We start from the raw sequence: 19982 nt of genomic DNA on the forward strand, positions 1-19982 counted from the left end.
AGGTTTATTAGAAATGATAACCACTGATTATAATTGTTATATGCCTTACATTTCTCCTGTTTTTGGACAGTTGGTCTCTCCCACTTGCATTTGTGGATTTTGCTAAAACTGACACCCATAGAGTGGCCCATTTAAAAATTGAGAAGTAAATTTTAAAAATTGTTTCTATATTTATCAATCCATCTTCTATTTTTCTAGGGTACTTAATAAGCATGTGTCATTTTGATGAAGTCAAGGAACTATTTTCTTGTAGATTTAAGGAAATCTTTCCCACTATTTTATAGTTGCCACCCATGTAGTAGGACCATCAAATAATGACTGCTCATGCTTAAGGAAGAAGAGGAAGGCTTATTACAGTTGAAACAGTCTAAACAAATAATGATAAGATTATTTAAATTCTTATAAAACATTTGTATAAAGTTGTGGGGTACAAACATGCATACATTGTGTAGTGGTGAAGTCAGGGCTTTTAGGTTATCCATCACAGGCAGAACATACCTTGTACCCATTAAGTAATTTCTCATCATCCACTCCTCCCACCCTCCCTCCCACACATATCTCCTCTGAGTCTCCACTGTTTCTTTCTCATTCCACACTCTATGTCCATGTCTACACATTATTTTGCTCCCACTTATGAGAACATGTAGTATTTATCTTTCCGTATCTCAGTTGTTTCACTTAAGATAATGGATTACTTAAATTCTAATTATGTTCTTATACTGACCCTTATGTAATTAAATAAAGTAAAGAATCACACAAATTGGCATGAGAACTGCCTACTAAGTGAAACATTGATAAATATACTCATTAAACAACCAAGGAGGTACTATGTATAAATATAAATGGGTATGATCTTGCTTTGACACCCTTTTAATTAAATATGATATTTTTCTTCTCATGAATGCTTATTTTCTCAGATAAGAAAGAAGTAGATAGAATAAAGAATGAAGGAAATATACCAAATAATTTCTTTATTTTTTAATGAGCTTGTAAAATTGAAATTTCAAAGTGCTATATATTTGTCACAGTGAGGTACATTCTGAATCACAAACAGAATTTTCATTGGAAATCTTTTTTTAAAAAACTACCACATGGATAAAAATAAATGTCCTTTTGCGTCAGTCATGGCAATAACAATTCAGGATTATAATCAGAAATCTCTTTGTTTGAAAGGAGCCCTGAACACATGCCGATGTTGGCAGATAGAAAGCGTCGGGAGTGTCAGTTTCAGGACGAGCTGTATTAACCCCACCCACCTCTTGAAAAATTATTTTGATATTACGAAGAGCAAGCCGTTTTCACTGGTGAACACAGTCATCACTGCAATAGCTAAACATACATGGAACACATCAGAGTGGAAAAATAAACATCGATTTCCTTGCTAAAGTCAGTAAGTCTCTCTATTCCATTTTGTAAAGGGAAGTCAGTGACCTTTAGTAGGGAGTGTCTCATGCACAATTATAACACTTCTTTCTTTAAACCTTATATCCTAAACTCTTAGGTTTGAAAAAGGTAACATTTGTAAAAATGAAACTGCTTTGAAAGTCTACTAGTGTCTTGAAACCCAGGGACATCAGAAGACTCAGAAGTGAATTTTCGATAGTAGCAAGAGCAAACATGTTTGAGTATTGGTAGGTAGACTCAATCTCTCCCACCTCCCCTCTCCAGGCAGATTCCTGGGGTTGGGAATGAGGAAGACTTGTAATCCAAACACACATTTGCTTCCCCAAAAAGTTTTTGTAACAAGATTCCCAAGCTCTGTTGATTGTAGTTTCTGTTAAAGAAAATATATCTTTAATTAATAAATCTTTGTAGTTTTCTACTAATACTCAGATCCAAGCACCCTGAGAATTTTTCTTATTTCTTTCTTTGAAGCTTGGTGTTTTGCTCCTCGTATTCAGGGAAGCAATGTAGGAAAGGCAGTGCTGTTTTACAGGTCCCAGGTGAGTTATTTTAAACCAAGAAGGTTATGTGCAGGAAACCCCCTAGTGGGAACTTTTACTTGGATATTGCATGGGCTTTGATCTCTTTCCTCACTGCTCAGCACAGGGAGAGGCTGCTCCCAGCTCCTGCTGACCCAGCTATGTTCTCAGCCATAGTACTATTTTGATACCTGTGGTTTTCTTGTTCTCGTGAGATAATGTGCTTGCTGGTGGGAAGGGTGAAGGAGCAGGAGGCTGACCTAAGAGTTTTGCTTGAGGTATGAGATTGGAATGTGAAGTCTAGAAGTGAAGTCAGAAGTGAAGTCTAAAAGTCAATAAATATCAGAAACAAGCTTTCAATACTTCTATCCAGGAGTCTGTCTTCTGCAGAAAATTCAGACCATAGTAAGCAAAGCCCCACAGCTCAATATAATAGAATGGTAGAGTTAGTAACATTAGATGTATTTGAATAATTAAATTTGTTTAAATTAAACTACTCAATCAAGCCTTTGAAAAGATTTTAGAATACCTATATGTCTATTTGTACATCTATCTATCCATTTGTAAGGTTCAAACCTGTCTTAAGAATATATTACTGAAATGTAATAAATAGAGCTAGATGAACTCACATAAAATCATGACAGGAAATCTTTTTTTATAGTTAAGTAATATCTTCAGCTCTTGTTTATACATGGTTGACTTGGAGTGAGTTTTCTCACTGTTGCAACCTAGGGCAGTTAATAAGGGCCAAATGGGGACAGAATTCCTGCTCAAGAGGAAAGGGGAGATTTCTTAATTACTTCCAGTGCCCAGGAAGAGTTATGAAAACTGGAGAATGGAAGATAAGATGGTCACCTCACGTGAAGATGAATGGCTTCTTGGAGGCAGAGAGAAGATGGTTTCTCTTTGGTTTCATTTGTGTAAGTTGGTAATACATTATTTTCAGAATAATTTTCAAAATAATGTCATATACCACTGCAGTGATTTCTAGAAACCACAGCTTCAGTTAGCTATCTTTTGAACACATTCATGGCTCTGCTGACTTTGCAACTCTGGAAATTCATTTGCACAAGAGAGTGTGTTTGAAGGGGATATTGGAAACCTCTGGTTACATAATGTAATATGGGAAGAAGAATGCAAAGCTGTTTGTTAAATACATATTTTTTGGCCTCAGGAAAGTTTGTTAGAAGTAGGATTTTATGTACCAAGTTGATTGAAGTTTTTTTTTCACTGGCAATAAGCAATGTTTAAGTGTTTAGCTTGTCTTAGAATTTCTAACATTAATTTTGAATTGAGTTATCTTCAGTTGTTCATTCGTTCATTCTTTCTTTTTCATGTATTCCTCAAGCATGCCTATCACACTGTTCCCTTGGATAGAACAAAGAAGACCATCCTAGACCATTGGGCTTTTGAGGAACCCAATGTGCAGTCTGTTTGCCAATAAATGATTTATCATAATATATATATGAATAATAATAAAAGGGTTTGACATACACATTTAATACCAGAAAAATTAGCACAGCAAATCAAGAGGGAAATGAAAATACAAATTAATCCTAAAGCATGTACTAGCTTGGAGATTTTCGAAGGCCAAAAATATTTTTATTTTGAATTCCCCAGTGCAACTGGAGTATGTTTGGTGGGTATTCAACTGATGCTTGTTGAATTAATTCAACACAATAAAACGTTAAAAGGCAACAGGCCATAAACTGCTGTCTCGTATGCTTGTTGTTGGGACATATTGAATTCAGAATGTTTTGACAGAAGGTTAAGCTCTGTATCATTCTTCTGTTTCCATCCTCCATCTATTTTCAGCTATTTTCATTACATTACCCACATCTCTCAAGAGTTCAATTCTTTCTGCTTTTCTTTCATTATTCTAGACAGGTTTTTGTGCTTTAGAAATGCTCAGCAGAGTACTTTTTAATTCACTGTTTTTCAAGTAAGATTAATTTTCACATTTCCCACAGGTTTAGTCTTTAATCTGCTATATTATAGGACTAGAAAAACATAGCAACAATGAGTAGATGAGGTTTTGAATTTCAAGACGTGGAGCCAAGTTGATGGTACAACAGAAGGGAAAAATATATCTTTCTCACACACAGAAACATCAGTAATGTGTTTTGTGGAAACTTTTAGGTAGCTAGATCCCAAATTTAAACCAAAAACAAAAAAGTAAGCAAGCTAGGGAATCTATGAATAAGTAAGCAGAGGAAATCAGGCTCTTCCATTCTCAGTGGGTTTGTCTGATCTATATATTTCCTCCAATTTTAGGCCCAAATTTCCCCAGAAAGGCATTTTTAAAAAATTGTATAAGCCACAGTGACTTAATTCTTCAACACCGTTATGTTTGTAACTTGGCAAATGATCATCTCCAGCTCTTTGGAGAAGGTTGTTAAAATTCATCTTTTAAAGAAACCACTTAATTGACTCATTCTAGGAAAAGCAACAACGCTTTTTAGTGTAATGAGTTACCTTAGGGACTTTATTATATTTCTACTGCATAGAACTCAATCTGAAAGGTTTAAATATAGTTCTTTACACCAAAGAAAATGCCTTAAACACAGCATTTTCTTTTATTAATGCTAAGTGATTGAGAATAGGTGATTGGTCTTTTTGTTAATGGATGAATTACAAGATTAAAGAAAAGTGTCTAAGTAGAATAGCAAATACAGTCAAGTTAAATAGGAACGGGGCCAGAGTTGTGAACACCGTCTTATGGAGGGACATTCTGAACTCTGGACTTTTGTTTCTGAGAAAGCTCTTTTTTGTCATGACCATTTATATCATTCAGCCACTTTTTCTCCTTGTCTAAAGGAGCATGAACCTCAGTGTCGTCTGCCATGCTCTACAGCTACTGGCTTATATCATTGCTTCTTCCTTTCACTCAAAAAATTCCTCAGAACTCTCTACTACATCATCCTCTATTCACTCTCAATCCATTATAGTCTGACTTTTGCTTTCACTTTCACCCACACATTCATTTCTAGAAAAATAGTAGTAAAGAGTTTTTTTAAAGAATTGTGTTTTTTCCCTTTAAGATGGGTGAATTCATCTTAGGAAGTAACTAGTTTTAAATAGTTTGGAATTTTGAACAATTGCCTATCCACTGATGTCAATTTAAGGAGAAAATGGCTCTTTAATTTTTAAAGAAAGAAGAAAGAAGCTTCTGCAGAATGAAGAAAATGTCAGGCCTTGGACTTTGACTTAGAAAACCAGCCATGGTATTGCAGAGAAACGACATAAGTTTATTGAGAATCTTAGATCTCTTTGGCAAAGCTTGGAAGAGAGAGAATGAAAAGCAATCATCTGACAGCTTATTCCCAGAGCTCACCTTACCTAGCATTTCTGCAATTTTCCACACTCTTGTCCCTAACTATTTCTGGTAGCCTTCTCCCACTCATTCTCACCCTCACTGACTTTCTTACAGTGTAATTTTATGGTTTTCCACCTGCTCCTTCTCAGTCACCTTCTTGGCTCAATAACTGTTGAGATGTTATTATTCCCCAGTCACTCTTTCCAGACCTGGGCCCTCCTCTGAGCTCAAGACCTGTGTTTCCATTTTCTCCATGCAAATCTCAACTTGCCTGTCTTTTAGGGACTTTATATTAACAGATTCTAACTAATATTTTACTCCTTTCACCTTTCCTGCCCAAACCTGTGTCTCCTGCTGCGTAAATTGCCCCACATAATGTAATTGTGTTGCCTCAACACTCATTCTCCATACCCAGTCACCCCCAAATCCACTGTCAGATCTTCTTCAGAAATAGCTGTCCAGTCTCTTTCCTCTTATCCACTCACCACCTGTTACCACTCACCAGCTGTCACCGGCATGTTCAAATAGTCTCTTGCCTAAGCCCTCTATTCCTAGTCTCTTTTTATTCCAACCCTCCTCTAGAGTGGCTTTCAGGTACTCCAAATCTTAAAATAAAGTGGAAACTTTTAGCTTGTCGTATAAGAACTTTCAAGATCTGGCTCTAGTCTAGTTGGCCAGCTTCATCTTCTACAGGATCTTACTCAGCACCAGTCAAGCATCTTTTGTGATTTCTTGTCAGATCTACTTTGAAAGACCTCATTAAATACTACTTATTCAAAAAATGCAGATGGAATGTATATCCTGTTGATGCCCTCCCTCAATCTTCATTCATTCCAAAGGGGTTGGTCCATACCTCTGTTACAAGAGTATAGAAGGTGCTCAGTACATTCCCTCTGCAGCTCAAGGAGCCCTAGATTTGTTACCATATATAGAAAAATTATAGTTGTATATATTTATAGGGTCCCTGGATTTAAAATCCATTGATTTGGCATAGATTCCTGGCTTACCTGTTTGTTATGTGACCATGGATAGGACATGTAAATAGATATAATAATAAACCACCTGATGAATTTGTGAGAGTTAAATAAAAAAAAGTATATGAAATGACTCTGTAGATCATAGTATTTTGTAAAAATACATTTTTGTTCACTGTCCACAAAAGTTGATCTGGAATAAATCTGATGCTTCACATCCATTTAAGAATAAGAAAACAGAACAAGTTAACTTTATGATGGTTAGAGATGTATGTCTTTCCCTCACTCCTGATTTCTATGAAGAGAGATTTTCTTGGTTTCTTTCAATGTCTTTACTCTCTCTAACTGAGGATATGGAATAAATTACCTGATGGATGAATGTCAGAATAATAGCTGGTGTGCATTCTAAGCTTAGCTTCACCATTCTTTGTTTTGAGAGCTGTCTTCACAGAGAGGAAGAGTTTTCTTCTGCTTCCCCTCTGTAGAGGATGAAATATGTGGAGGAAAACGTGTCCACTTGGTCAGCAGACCTAAAGCTTTGTCCACCAACCTGGATTTTATCTGTTATGCTGGTAATATAGTTTGGATTTGTGTCCCAACCCAAATTTCAGGTCAAATTGGAATAAGGACCTGGTTGGAGGCGATTGGGTTATGAGGGTGGATTTCCTCCTTGCTGTACTCACAATAGTGAGTGAGTTCTTACAAAATCTGATCATTTAAAAGTATGTAGTGCTTCCCCCTGCTCTCTCTCCTGCTGCCACGTGAAGAAGGTCTTTGCTTCCCCTTCACCTTCTGCCATAATTGTCAGTTTTGTGAAGCCTTCCAGTCATGCTTCCTGTTAAGCATGCAGAACTGTGAGTCAATTAAATCTCTTTTCTTAAATTACCCAGTCTCAGGTAGTGTTTTATAGCAGTGTGAGAATGGACTAATGCAGAGAATTGGTACCAAGAGTGGGGTACTGCTATAAAGATAACTGAAAATGTGGAAGTGCCTTTGGAACTGAGTAAGGGGCAGAGGTTGGAACAGTTTGGAGGGCTCAGAAGAAGACAGGAAGGTGTGGGAAACTTTGGAACTTCCTAGAAACTTGTTAAATGGTTTTGCCCAAAATGCTGATAGTGATATGGATGATGAAGTCCAAGGTGAGGTGGTCTCAGATGAAGATGAGAAACTTATTGGATACTAAAGATCACTGTTGCTATGCTTTAGCAAAGAGATTGGCAGCATTTTGTCCCTGCCCTAGAGATCTTTGAACTTGAGAAAGATGATTTAGGGTATCTGGCCGAAGAAATTTCTAACCAACAAACCATTCAAGATGTGACCTGGCTGTTTTTATTTCTTTTATTTTTTATTTTTTTAATTATACTTTAAGTTTTAGGGTACATGTGCACATTGTGCAGGTTAGTTACATATGTATACATGTGCCATGCTGGTGTGCTGTACCCACTAACTCGTCATCTAGCATTAGGTATATCTCCCAAAGCTATCCCCCCCTCCCCCCACCCCACGCAGTCCCCAGAGTGTGATATTCCCCTTCCTGTGTCCATGTGATCTCATTGTTCAATTCCCACCTATGAGTGAGAATATGCGGTGTTTGGTTTTTTGTTCTTGCGATAGTTTACTGAGAATGATGATTTCCAATGTCATCCATGTCCCTACGAAGGACATGAACTCATCATTTTTTATGGCTGCATAGTATTCCATGGTGTATATGTGCCACATTTTCTTAATCCAGTCTATCATTGTTGGACATTTGGGTTGGTTCCAAGTCTTTGCTATTGTGAATAATGCCGCAATAAACATACATGTGCATGTGTCTTTATAGCAGCATGATTTATAGTCCTTTGGGTATATACCCAGTAATGGGATGGCTGGGTCAAATGGTATTTCTAGTTCTAGATCCCTGAGGAATCGCCACACTGACTTCCACAATGGTTGAACTAGTTGACAGTCCCACCAACAGTGTAAAAGTGTTCCTATTTCTCCACATCCTCTCCAGCACCTGTTGTTTCCTGACTTTTTAATGATTGCCATTCTAACTGGTGTGAGATGGTATCTCATAGTGGTTTTGATTTGCATTTCTCTGATGGCCAGTGATGATGAGCATTTTTTCATGTGTTTTTTGGCTGCATAAATGTCTTCTTTTGAGAAGTGTCTGTTCATGTCCTTCGCCCACTGTTTTTAAAAGTGTACACTCATGTGTGCACAAGGGGATTGTCTGAAACTGGAACTTATATTTAAAAGGGAAGAAGAGCACAAAAGTTTGGAAAAGTTGCAGCCCAGCCATGTGGTAGAAAAGAAAAACCCCTTTTCTGGGGAGAAATTCAAGCCTCCTGCAAGAAATTGCCTAAGTAAAGTAGTACCAGACGTTAGTAGCCAAGACAATGGGGGAAATTTTCTCTAGGGCATTTCAGAGACCTTCACAGCAACCCCTCTCATCACAGGCCCAGAGGGCTCAGAGGAAAAAATGGTTTCCTGGGCCAGGCCCAGGTCCCACCTGCTCTGTGCAGCCTCAGAATATGGCACTCTGAGTCCCAGCCACTCCAGCTCCAGCAGTGGCTAAAAAGGACCAAGGTACAGCTTGGACCATTGCTTCAGAAGGTCCAAGCCCCAAGCATTGGCAGCTTCCATGTGGTGTTGGGCCTGCAGGTGTGCAGAAGGCAAGAGTTGAGGTTTGGAAACCTTCATCTAGATTTCAGAGGATGTATGGAAACACTTGGATGTCTAGGCAGAAGTCTGGGGCAAGGATGGAGCCCTTATGGGGCAAGGATGGAACCTCTACTAGGGCAGTGTGGAGGGGAAATGTGGGGTTGAAGCCCCCACACAGAGTCTCCACTGGGGGGCTGCCTAGTGGATCTGTGAGAAGAGGGCCATCATCCTCCAGACCCCAGAAGGGTAGATCTATGAACAGCTTGCACCATGCACCTGGAAAAGCTGCAGGCACTCAATGCCAGCCCATGAAAGCAGCCATGGGGGCTGTGCCCCTCAGAGCCACAGGGGCAGAGCTGCCTAAAGTCTTAGGAGCCCACTTCTTGCATCAGCATTCCCTGGGTATGACACATAGAGTCAAAGGAGATTATTGTTGTTTTAGGATTTAATGATTGGTGTGCTGGGTTTGAGACTTGCATGGGGCCTGTAGCCCCTTCGTTTTGGCCAATTTCTCCCATTTGGACTGAGGGCATTTATCCAATGCCTGTATTCCCATTGTATCTGGGAAGTAACTCTTTAAAAACTCTTTCTTGTTTACCGCTTATTATAACTATTTCCTTCCTACTATTAGTAAACAATTTTTATGTGAACAATTCTCTTTCTAGGTATGAACAGCTACTTAATTTCATGAAGTTGCATATGTTTATATCATTTATCATACTTTGTTTTTGTTCTTGTTGTTTGTATACAGTAGTTTCTCCTTATCTATGGGTGATACATTCCAATACCTCCAGTGGATGCCTGAAACTGCAGATATCATCAAACCCTATATATACTGTTTTTTTTTTTATCTGATAATTGAGAGGGTTCCTAGGTGACTAATGAGCAGGTAGTATATACCGTATGAAAATACTGGACAAAGGGATGATTCACATCCCAAGTGGGATGAAGCAGAACAACATGAAATTTCATCATGTTACTCAGAACAATGGCAATTTAAAATTTATGAAATGTTTATTTCTGGAATTTTACATTTAACATTTTTGGACCAGAGTTGACCATGAGTAACAAACTGCAGAAAGTGAAACCACAGCTAAGGGGGGCTATTGTACTTGACTCTTCCTGCCTATGGGATTATATACTTCTGAGCAGGAGACATTGCTATACTCATCATTGCAATCCCCCACAGTGCCTTGAATATGCCAGAGGTTTACTTAATATTTGGTGAACTGAGTATGTAGCTCCATGTTAGATTATTAGGCTTAGTGAATATTAAAACTACTGCATTCTTGTATACTGTAAGCCAGTTATTCCTCAATGAGAGATGATTTTACCCCTAAGGGGACATTTGGTAATATCTGGAGACGTTTTTCATTTTCACAATTGTGTATGTTTAGGGTCCCATGGTATTTAGAGAGCAGAGTTCAGGGATGCTGCTCAACATTCTACAAGGCACAGGATAGTTCCCTGAAACAAAAAATTATCTGACCCAAATGTTGATGGTGATGAGGTTGAGAAATCCTGCTTTAAACACAAAAAAAATATATCCACAAAAATACGTTTATGGGCCAATATAGTCTTGTACTAATAATAATAACCAGTATTTTATAATAAATATCACTTAAATAGGATTCAGCTTTTGAGAAATGCAATTCTGTTATTTGAGGGACTTCTGAAATTAGAAATTTATTTGAGAGTTTTTATAGAGCTTTATTTTCATCATGGTGTAAATGTTATTAACCTCATAGCTCATCTCAACTTATAAGTTCAATAGAGGAATATTTCTCTTGCTTTAAAAATTTGGTTTAATATTTTATAAAAATGATAAACAGATGCCAACCTTGCATATATTTTTAAAAAGTAGTTTCAATGTTTTCAAATATGTTTGAGTTTTATAAATATGATCATAGAATAAAATCTTATGGGTATATTTAGTTTTTTATTATGTATTATTTTGCAATTGAAGAATTAAATGTAAAGGACATGAAAGAGCATGCTCCAGATAAAGACATAGAAAACAGAGACATAGAGAACATAGACAATAATACTCTTTACCTTTGCTTAAGACGTAAGATACCTATTTTCTGCTTGATTGAACTTAGGCAAGCTATGGTATTAGGGAAGTTGTGGCAGGATGATCATGTTGGGAATTGGAGAAAAAGCTGTGTCAAGACTTGTTTAAAGTAGAAAAAGAACTCACCCCTGTGTTCCCCTTCTCTAGTATCTTCCTTCTCTGTTGCTAAGAATGTGGCACAGCCTGTAATGTAGCCTGATTCTTTACCTGGACTGCATGATTCTGTAGTCCACTAATATTTCAGGGAATGCTAGAGTTGTGATATTTCTGCCATCTGCCTGTTGAGACATTGTCATACGATATCTTTTGATGCTTGGATCCATAAGAGAGAGAAATAGGAATTAGTTTTCTACATCACGAGGTTAAGTTTTCACCTTATCTCTTTTAGTTCAACAGAAGGCAGGGCACATGCGTTTTCTACTCTTCTCTTTATTTAAAAAAATGATGATGATGATGATGATAATAATACCTATCCTACGTAAGTGGAACTACTGGTTTCATAAGTGGGTCTTGAAAGCTAACACACTCTACAAATTACGTGAATTATTATTTAACAAGTACATACTTGAGTTTTGAGGAGAGAAAAAAACTCTTTAAAACTTTTAGAAGCCTCCTCTTTTTCTGACAATATGGCAGTAAGTGAAAATTTTCCTTCTTGAGGATCCTAGAAACTGCTGTGTTGGGTTACAGCTTTTGAAGATAGAGTAAGTTTTTCTGTGAGGAAAAGTTGATAGAATATGTGCTTCCCCCCACCCTTTTTAAACTTCAAAAATAAGACTCTAATTACAGATATCTTTTCCAGATTGAACCACCACTAATTTAACCAAAAACATGTGTGTGTAACAAAAGAACTTGTAAAAGGAACATTTGAGGTTTCACATGGATTTTTGCAAAAGACAAACACAGTAAAATCACAGAATTGGCTGACGGACACTCTGCTATACTAAGGCTATAAAGGTTTTATTGAATCCTTGGGACTTATAATATCCATTCATCCTTCAAGAGAAATGAAAGGTCTTAATCCACAGAGGATCTTTCCACAGCTTACCAGAGAAGCAAATCCTCCCACCTTGAATGACATAGTCTAGGGCTTTCCGGAGCCCAGTGTGATTTGCACATCTGATCTTCATCGATCCCAGTATCAGATGTGCTGTGGAGAGGTCTCAGCCCTGTCATTTAACATATGACCTGAAATGATATGAGAACTGGAGTTACTGCTGTATGTTTCTGATTATGAAATTGCCCATTTTGCAACTCTCATTTCAGAAAGATGCCTAATAATGCCAAGAGTACTAAATAGATATTCACCAATCACTAAAAAATGTAAGTTTAACTGACTCATATTCAAGATGAATGTGCTCAGAACTAGACACCTAGAGACCACCTATTAAAACCAGGAAGGCTGACAAATGGAGATGCACTCTACACCCCATGGAAAAGCCCTCAAAGTTTTGTAGTGATATTGAGAAATTTTTTTTAATAAGTTGAATTCAATAAACAGTTCCTTTTCCCTTGTGCAGCCTAGTTACACACTCTTATTTTCTTTGTCCTTGCTCATAAGCTGTTAAGAGAAATTGTTGAGAAGCTGAGCAGACCAATACACTAGACCATGAGCCTTAGAGGCCATCAGCTAGCTTAGATAGATAGGCAATATCTGCTGTATTATTACACTACTTGGAAATGAGGAGGGTCATTGTAATGAGAAATATCCTTTGGACTGTTTTGAAACACTGCGATTGAGGGGGAGGAGAAAGGGGAGCTGTTGCTTAGCAGTTATCTATTTTGTCAATTATAGGGGCCCAGTATATCCACATTCCCAGTCCTGAGCACAGCAGATTCTTCTCAAAGAAGAAGAAAAGAGAAATACCTGTGGGCAAACACTATTCTTTTTCTTTTTTAGCAGCTTTATTGAGGTATAATTGACAAAAATGTATATATTTAGGGTGTACAACATGATGATTTTATATACATACACATTGTGAAATATTTACCACAGTCAAGTTAATGAACACATCAATCATGTCACATAATAACCTTTTTTATTTTGTAGTGAGAACAGAAGATCTAGTCTCTTACAAATGTCAAATATACACTATCATTATTAAGTATAGTCACCATACTGTACGTCAGAGTCCCAGAAGGTATTCATCTTATGAATGCAAGGTATTTGGGGGTAATGCTTTATTACTTATCTCTCAAATTCTTCTATACTGGTAATAAAAGTAATTGTGAAGCCACCATCTCTAATAATCACTGGTTATCTGGTGATACATACAGCAGTTATTATATAGAATAATATTATAATTTCTTGTCTAAATACTTTTAGTAAAAAATAATTAATAAATATCTGGGTAAAGGCAGCAAGTAATTCAGGGTCACACACATTTTTCCAATATTAAACAAAATAAAATGTAAAAAGTTAACCAAAAAAAAGCAGCCAAAAATTTACTAGTAGCAATCAAACCAGGAAAAATACCAAATTTTATGACAAATATTTCTAAAGGTGAAGCCAAGGAAAAAACTCGAAATGTTTCTACGTAGGTTTAAGCCACAGTCAGACCAACAGCCAGAAGCAATACCAATGAAAGAATGATAATTAAAATCTTATGAATATGTATCACTATTCTTTAATGTGGAGAGATGTGAGTCAATGAAATGAGTAGGAAATATTGGGAAATCAGAAAAATATTTAAGTATGAAACACCTACATGTCACTATAAGACCAGAGCAAAGGCAGAGAGGACAGTGAGGGTTTGCAGTTTTCTGGTCCCTTGCTGAACAGGGAGAATGGAAGGAGTCTACATCCATGGTGGGTGGAATGAGCCACTGTGCAGGATTTTTAATGGAATTTTGGAAGGGAAAGCAGAGTTCATGTCCCTTTTAATGAGTCAACAAACTAGGCCCTTACACTCACCAGTTTGTACACTGAAACTTCAACAAAGTAAATAGACAGCGGTTCCTAGACCTCAAAGTATAGCTTGAGTGGGAAAAGACAAATCAATCCCATATAAGATGAGAAGGAAATGGAAGATAATTCACTTATACCATATTAGAGCTCATAAGTTCTGCATATGTTGCATAAGCAAGGTGAAAAAAAGTCATGACAAATATGCAAATGTATTAAAGCAAAATGTTTTAAATGGGAAAAAGGGGAGAAAGGAAGGAAGGATGAAGGGAAGGAAAAAAAGATGCAGCAGGCATAACAAAATGGACTCAGTTTGGAAGAAAACACAGACCAAGATAAAGAAGCAGATTTCCCACAAGTGTCAAAGAAAAACTAAATAAGATTCATTCAATAAAACAGGCCTTAAAGATGAATTTTTTAAAAAAAGATAGAATAATGTAAACATGGAAAGTGAAATAAAGAGACAAAATTGAGAACTAGGCAAAACATTACAGAGTTACCAAGTTAACCATAAAGGGAAAGGAATGTAGTAATGGCAAAGAGAAAATCCTTGAGATAATTACTCTGAATTCAGAAAAAAAAAAGGAGACAAGGAATAATCACAGAGTTGATGAAAAAGATGGAAGGCAGAGATGATACAACATTGGAATAATTGGTTTCCTTTAATTAGGGAACCATACTAATGGAACAGAAATAAGTTTACAGAAAACTTTTCCCCAAAGGAAGGAAGAAATAAACTGTATATTGAAATGACATGTGGTATATAAGAAAAAAACTGATAAATAAGAATTTACATGGAAACCTCACTTCAAATAAAATCTGAAGAACTTCAATTGCGTCAAAGCCCAAGGTGACACATATGTCCATTGCCTCTGTGACTTCATCTCATATTTATTCTTCGCAGAACTCACTCTTCACTGGCCATGCTTATCTTCCTTGCTGTCACTCAATATGTCAGTGACAATAATGCCCATGGTCTTTGCATCTGCTCCACTTTATGCCTAGAAGGCTCCTCATCAGATACCCACATACCTGGATTCCTTATTACCGTCCCAGTAAGACTTTCCTTGCTCGTTAAAATAAAAACACAGTATTCAGTCATTCTTATCCAACTTTCTCACTTGATTTTCTCCATAGCAATTATCTCCTTCTGATATATTATGTAATTTACTTTTTATTTTAGTTTCTGTTTCTCTCTACAATACAAGGTATGTACCCCCAAGGACAAGATTTTGCTTTTGTTTTTGTTTTGTTTTTACTGCTCTTAGTTCTAAAAAATGACTGACATATTATAGATAACTGATAAGTATTTATTAAATAAATGATGCCTGTGGGTTATTACCTGCTAAAGAAGCAAGTCAGCCATCTCCAGTAAACAAGCAAGAATGAATCAATAAAGACAGTAAAGGCACCAGGACTAAGTCTGGCAGGCAGTGCTGTGCTGGAGCCAGTGTCCCCCGGCTCCTAGAGCCAACTCTGTGCATCTCTTCTCAACTCTGTGTTCAGTGACATCATATAGTAACCTGAAATCAGCCACAAGAGCATTCATACCACAGAAATCAGCAAATGCTACAAGTGAGGGCACTTTTCCTAGAGAGCTGGCTATTCAACCTTTACTAGTATATGGCTGTGTAAATGAAGCAACTAAACATGGAATCAGAGGACTGAAATTTGAATCCCAGCTCTACTACATACTAGTTCTCTAATTTGGGAAGATCATTTCCCATGGCTGAGTGTCGGTTTTCTCGACTTTAAAGTGAGAGGGAGGAAACCCGTCATGAAGGTGGTCTGAGATATAACACATAGAAGGGACTTTGGAATCTCTAATCTCTACTCACTTGGCCTCTCCACTCCACATAGCCCAGGCACCGTTGAAAACCCTCACTGCCTACTCCCTGGATTATCTGGGCTATCAGGTAACGAGATTTATTTGTATTACATAGTTGGATACAGCTTCCAGTATTTTGTTAATGGTTTTGAATTTTAGTCTGTAATTTTGTAGTTTAGCTACAAAATTCTGTAGATAAGACTTTTCTATATTGTTTTGGAATCAAAGTAATACAGATTTCATTAAATAAATTGAGAAGCATTCTCTAATTTTCTGTTCTCTGGGAGAGTTTTTATAAGACTGACTGAAATAATTTCCTTTTGGAATATTTGATAGAACTTGCTTGCTTCTGGACCTGGTGGTATTTTGAAAGCTATATTTCTATTGATTTGATTCATTTAAAGGTTACAAAGATACTAAAGGTTTTGTTTTTGTTGATTCGGCTTTGATAAGTTATATTTTCCCAAGAATGTATATATTTTATCAAATATTCAAGGCCAATAAACATTCAAAATGTTTTCTCTTTTCTTGACTATATATTTTTTTAAATAGTACAATCTACAGGAAATACCCATGATGTCTAAGGCAGGTAACCTGACTCTAACATTAACAAAATACTGCCTAGCATCAGGAAAATAACTCATGCCAAGTATCAAGAAGTCAGAATATTAGAAAACAAGAAGACAAGGTAGGTAAAGTACAGTCAAAAACAAAAGGAATGTAACATAACAAAATCAAAATTGCTAAACAGGAAGAGAATATAAAATCTGTAGTTTCCATATTAAAAACAGAAATTATAAAAGTAAACATGCATTACATTTTAAAGTAAGGCATATATTTAATTTATTAGTAAAAATGAAGACTGAAGGGTGGGAAACATTATGGCTAAATGTATATTTTTAAATTGATTATGAAATTGGGCTTTTACATGGAATTATCAATTTGGTAGATGCTAAATAACTGTGTGCCTCACTGCCGCTCTTTTATTTGAACTCTTTGTTTGTAACCTCTTTTTCCACTGTGTTGGTGTTATTTTTTGTTTGTGAATCTTTTTCTTTGTGAGTCTCAATTTTTGATGTACATATGGGGAGCTTATGCCATTAAGTGACCATAATAGCATCTCTGTGTATGTGTGTGTATATATATATGTATAAATATACACACACATACGTATATATATACACATATATATATATATGTATACATATATGTATGCATGTATGTATGCACGTATACATGTATGTATGCATGTATGCATGCACGTATACATGTATGTATGCATATATGTATGCACGTATACATGTATGCATGCATACATATATGTATGCACGTATACATGTATGCATGTATACATATATGTATGCACGTATACATGTATGCATGTATACATATATGCATGCACGTATACATGTATGCATGTATACATATATGCATGCACGTATACATGTATGCATGTATACATATATGCATGCACGTATACATGTATGCACGTATACATGTATGCACGTATACATGTATGCATGTATACATGTATGCACGTATACATGTATGCATGTATACATGTATGCATGTGTATATGTATGCATGTATACATGTATGCATGTGTATATGTATGCATGTATACATGTATGCATGTGTATATGTATGCATGTATACATGTATGCATGTGTATATGTATGCATGTATACATGTATGCATGTGTATATGTATGCATGTATACATGTGTATATGTATACATGTATACATACACATACACACAGATATATATATACACACACGTACACACAATATATATATCTATCTTCATGGTAAATCTTTATCACTAAGAATGCTTTAGGGCATAAAGCCTATTTTGTCTGTTACTAAATAGCCATACTAGGTTTATTTTGATTGGTTTTGCCTGGTATATCTGTTCCCCATGCCTTGACTCCAACGTGCCTGTGTTTTAATGCACTGTCTGTTATAACACATAAACCTGGAATTTGTTTTTCCCTTCTGCCATTTCAATTAATATTTTTAAATTCAAAATTTCTCTTTATTTTCCTGGAGTTTACACGTTGTATTTCTACCATGTTAGTGGTTACCCTTAAATTGTTCACATTAGTAATTGATTTAACACAGTCTAAAGTTAATCATTATCTTTATTATCTTTTCACATAATGCAAGGACCGTAGAATAACTTAAAACTAACCAGTTCCTCTTAAGTGTTATTGCTAGCTAGTGCACCATTTCAATCTTTTTAGAGTTCTAAGTATTATTATTATTGTTTGAAATAGTATTTGTTTAGATATAACCATGTGTTTACCATTTTCTTTGCTCCTTCTCCTTAGTGGATCTCCACCCTCCCTGCTGGAATCATTTTATTTGCTTATAGTGCACTTTTTAAAAAGTGCATTGTGTGTTATGGCATATTCTCTTGTTTTTGTTTCTCGTTTGAAAAGATCTATTTTTTGGTCTTCATTCTTGAATGATAGTTAAGTTAATGGCTATTTTCCCACTGCATTTTAGAGATATTAATTCACCACGGTCAATCTTCCACTGTTACTGTTAAGCAATCTACTGCCTGTTAAATTCCTTTGTGATTAATCTCCTTTCCTCTCTGACCTTTTTTGCGGTTTTCTCATAGTCAATACATGTAATTGCTCACTGTCATAAATGCCTTCCTGTATAACTAGCCTAAAATAATGTATGTGTTAGGAAGATGATTTTTTTTCTTAGTCTTACGAAAACTATATTCTATATGGTTATTTGTCATTCCTTTATTAATTGTTTCATTTAGTTAACATTTATGGAATATCCTCTACATTTATGGAGTTGTTCTAGGTACCAGCAATAGAGGCAGAAACAAAGCAAAGAAGGCCTGTGCTCTAATAGAGCTTATCTTCCGCTTTTAATTAAGCCTCACCTCATTTTTCCATAGGCTTTAAAAATATTGGGTTAATTAGCAATTTTCCTTATGTGCTCGATTTTCCACCCCTAATAATTATTATCTTTCTTGTAAGCCTTCTTAACACCTACTTTGTAACCTTGAGTCTGCGGAAGTATATTAATGATAAGCAAGGCTCTAATGAAGACTTTGATGGTCTCAGAGTCAAAAGTTCTCTTTAATTTCAGAGTTACAAAAAAGCACACCGAGGTGCAATTTAGGATACTAGGACTCTTGTTCAAACTTCAGTGGTTGAGCGGTCTTGAAAAATTTCCTAAACGATTCTGAGTTCTAATTTCCTAAATTCTAAAATGAAGAAGTAGTCTCAATAATTCTTCAAGTTCATCTAGTTCTACTGCTTTTCTTTCCAAAGGAGTAGCAAGTAGACACCTTGGATAAGTCCTGAAATTTATCCTCTCCTATTCAGTTGTAAAGAGAAAGAGTGCTCTTTGCATAAGAGCATTTGTATCAGGAATGACTTCATTTGCGAGTACAGAAAATCTAGTTTCATGGATAAACAAATAGGAGGTTAGATTTATTATTTCATGTGATAATAAGTCTTAAATAGGCGAGTTCAGGATTAATATAGTTGCTTACATATGTCACAAGGGGCCCAGGCTCCTTCTACTTTTCTACTTTGTCATCATGAGCAAGAAGCATTTGTTCTCACTGTGGCAGGATGGCAGCTGTGCCTCCAAGCCTTTCCTTTCCCTTTCAGGCAGCAGAAGAGACAAGGAGAAAAAGCTAAAGAGGCAAAGTGGGCCACAGCAACTGAGTCTATTCCTTTCTTAAAAAGCTTTCTTGGAAATTCTCCCACTGACTTCCATGAACAAATAATTATCCAGAATTGTGTCACATGGTATTACTATCTATAAGTAGCCGTGAAAATTTTACTATTTTAGTTTTCAGCCTTTCTAACAAAGAAAGCGAACACATACTTAAATTGACAAAGTCATTACCTGTCTTGCCTTTGTTAAAAAAAAAACATAAAGACTTAGATACAAGGAAGTGTGCTAGGAGAAAACATCAAAACATCTAATCATTATGAAAACAAACAAGACAAAATTCAGTGATGGAAAGTAAGAATTAACTGAAAATGTGTGATTTTGAATGAAATTCGTGTTTCCTTCACCCTGCATTTTGATCATGTCACATGTTCTCTTGATACAAAAGCAAGATACTTTCCATTACCTTTGTTCTATATACATACAGATGACCTTAAAGTACAGAGACAGAGAGACAAAGGAAGAAGAGAGGTATTCAGTACAGAGTTGAATGTAGTTACTTTCTATGTTCTCAAGCCACCTTGACTTGAAGATGATCACATAGCTTTTAATTATATACAATGGAATTCATGTTGTCAATCAATTGGGTTTATTCTGTGGACTGCT

General features: G+C 36.2%; 1 long non-coding RNA gene across 1 annotated transcript in view; it reads right to left on the reverse strand.

The window, feature by feature from the left end:
* LOC134730390 (uncharacterized) overlaps nucleotides 1–19982 on the reverse strand; it is a 76486-nt gene that overhangs the window by 41183 nt on the left and 15321 nt on the right. The window contains exon 2 of the long non-coding RNA XR_010112161.1: nucleotides 12002–12120. This is a non-coding gene — a long non-coding RNA (uncharacterized LOC134730390). The remainder of the gene's footprint in view (nucleotides 1–12001; nucleotides 12121–19982) is intronic.

This window comes from Pan paniscus, chromosome 4 (genome assembly GCF_029289425.2).
Source record: "Pan paniscus chromosome 4, NHGRI_mPanPan1-v2.0_pri, whole genome shotgun sequence".
In the NCBI taxonomy this organism is placed as follows: Eukaryota; Metazoa; Chordata; class Mammalia; order Primates; family Hominidae; genus Pan; species Pan paniscus.